Source organism: Salmo salar, chromosome 10 (genome assembly GCF_965601325.2).
Source record: "Salmo salar chromosome 10, fSalSal1, whole genome shotgun sequence".
Lineage (NCBI taxonomy): Eukaryota > Metazoa > Chordata > Actinopteri > Salmoniformes > Salmonidae > Salmo > Salmo salar.
This window is the reverse complement of record NC_138300.1, coordinates 61,945,001-61,947,500: the sequence shown is the minus strand read 5'-3', so window position 1 is coordinate 61,947,500 and position 2,500 is coordinate 61,945,001. Positions and strand designations below refer to the sequence as shown.

Genomic DNA, 2,500 nt, shown 5'->3' with positions numbered 1-2,500 from the left:
TCTTCCTTCACCTTTACACCCCTGTCTGAGCTTGACCTTACAGGCATGGCCCAGGATTGGGCGATGGAGGGAGGCTTAAGCTCCCTGTTTGGGCTCGTGGGGTCCCCGGGCCGGAGTCAGGAGGAGGGCAGGGTGGTAGACCTAAGTGTGGGGTACGGGACGCAGGGTGAGCGTGTGTCGGGCGCTGTTACCGCATCCAGGGGAGAGGGGATGGCGGCCGACGGGGGAGCGTCAGGAGTGGAGAAGGCGTCCCCGTCGGTCGGGATGGGGTGAGTTTTTCTTTGATTTTTTGGTGTAGGTTTTGGTTTGTAGATGGGAAGGGGAGGGAAAATGCTCCCATGACTTTTGGTTTTTGGGTTTGGTTATTATTGAATAGTTTTGAAATGTTTAATGGAATTTGTGTTTGAATTGATTGATTGTATAAGATTTTTGTTGGGTTTTGAACGTAATAAATATATTTTATAAAAAAAAAAAAAAATCTGTTCTTATCAGTTTAATATCTGATACGTCCCCCATCGGGGGACTACATATTAAATGGATTTTTCGAACAGGGAGTCGGAAATGGGGCTTGCTCCGTCCGCTCCACGCATCGACCCGGTATTGCAGTACCTCCGGGAATGGTGCAACACTTTTCTCCCATTGTCAAGGAAAAAGAAATACACCAAATCTATGTAAAACAGCTAGCAGAAGAAGAGAAGGAATGAAAAAAGAAGAATCATCCAAACTGAAACAAGTGCGAAGCCCCCTTCATGGGGGTCCCCCGTTTTCCCGCCATTTTACTTTAAAAAAAAAAAAAATAAAAAAAAAAAATACATTGGCCAGGAGTGTGTGTGTGTGTGTGTGTGTGTGTGTGTGTGTGTGTGTGTTTTTGAGCCCCCCCCAAAAAATACAATCACTTCACCAGGATTGTTGTGTGTGTGTGTGTGTGTGTGTGTGTGTGTGTGTGTGTGTGTGTGTGTGTGTGTGTGTGTGTGTGTTTTTGAGCCCCCCCCAAAAAATACAATCACTTCACCAGGATTGTGTGTGTGTGTGTGTGTGTGTGTGTGTGTGTGTGTGTGTGTGTGTGTGTGTGTGTGTGTGTGTGTGTGTGTTTTTGAGCCCCCCCCAAAAAATACAATCACTTCACCAGGATTGTGTGTGTGTGTGTTTTTGAGCCCCCCCCAAAAATACAATCACTTCACCAGGATTGTCTGTCTGTCTGTCTGTCTGTCTGTCTGTCTGTCTGTCTGTCTGTCTGTCTGTCTGTCTGTCTGTCTGTCTGTGACTTTTTACCCACAGCCCTCGAAAACTTGGAAGAGTGGGTTCGGGGACCACCCGCGGGGACCCGGCCTAGAGTGCACCGTGTGTGTCTCGGGCCCCGACCTCTGACTTCCATACGACTCTGGTTTCTCTTCATTACGCACAAGCCTTTCGCCTTTTACTAAAGACTTCCGTGGAGAGGAACACTTACGAGTTCACCGTATTTTTGGAAGGGCTTTGCTTCTGGCAGAGCCCGGTATCTTGTTTCAAGAGAAATTGACAGAGATGACGCCGAGACTTTTTGCTCAGGCGTTTGACTTGAAGCCGGCTGACCGACCGGCGTATTTTTTCCACTCAAAGTAGTCGCTCGGGCAATTGAGTTCAAGCCCGACGATGACTGGTGTATTTGCCGGGCATTGAACAAATAGTCGCACTAGGATTAAAGAGCTAGTGACCTAACGACGCATTAGCGACTTTTAAAAAAAAACACACCCGCCTGTCACCAGGGAAGCGTTGGGTGAGGAGGAGCCAACTTTTGCCAAACCGATGAGGTCTGCCGAGGCCCCCGGGGGCCCGGCGGGTGCAGGGGTCAATTTGTGGGTTATCGCTTCTCGGCCTTTTGGCTCAGATCAAGCTTGGTACCGAGGTGCCCCAAAGCCCGCTGAGCCAAAAGGTCGAAGGAAGGCCGGAGGGAGGAAAGGTTTGGAGTGTGGGAGACGGTTTTTTTTCAATTTTCAAAAATAATTTTTCTAGTGGCTTCTTTTTAAGAGAGCTTTTTTTTCAAGATGGCTCGACATGCTCCAAACAAGATGCCTGGAGTCGGGATAGCGAACACGGTGAGGTTCGCCTGGAGGAACAAGGAGATGGAGCCGTTTGGGAGGGAGACCTTTGGGAGAAAAATTTTGATTGGGATCCTAAAGTTGGAGGTGGGGGAAGTGTTGTGCCTCCAGGCGAACCCACTGGAGGTGGCTTACGACGTGACGCTCCACAAAGAAGACAGGTATGAGGACGTGATGAGGAGGGCGAGAGAAGTGGGAAAGGATGGACCGATGTGTCATTACGAGGTGACCAGCCTGGGAAAAACCAATTTCCGGGTGGTCACGGTTAATATGTATAACCCTCATGTGAAGGACGAGGAGGTGAGGACTTTCCTTGGGCGCTACATGGACAATGTCTCCTCGGCAAGGCTCCTCAGGGACTCCCTGGGCTTCTGGGATGGGAAGAGAGGATTCCAGGCGTTGCTCAGGGAGGACCCTGAGGG

The 2,500-nt window shown here is 49.6% G+C and overlaps 1 non-coding gene and 1 pseudogene across 1 annotated transcript; both read left to right on the top strand.

Moving 5' to 3' along the window:
- The first annotated feature begins 452 nt into the window (after nt 1-452).
- Nucleotides 453-631, top strand: LOC123740394 (uncharacterized; annotated as a pseudogene).
- Nucleotides 632-1,376: 745 nt separating this feature from the next.
- On the top strand, nt 1,377-1,493 carry LOC123740531 (U5 spliceosomal RNA). Its single transcript, XR_006768414.2, has one exon. It is a non-coding gene; the product is annotated as a U5 spliceosomal RNA (small nuclear RNA).
- Nucleotides 1,494-2,500: the final 1,007 nt, after the last annotated feature.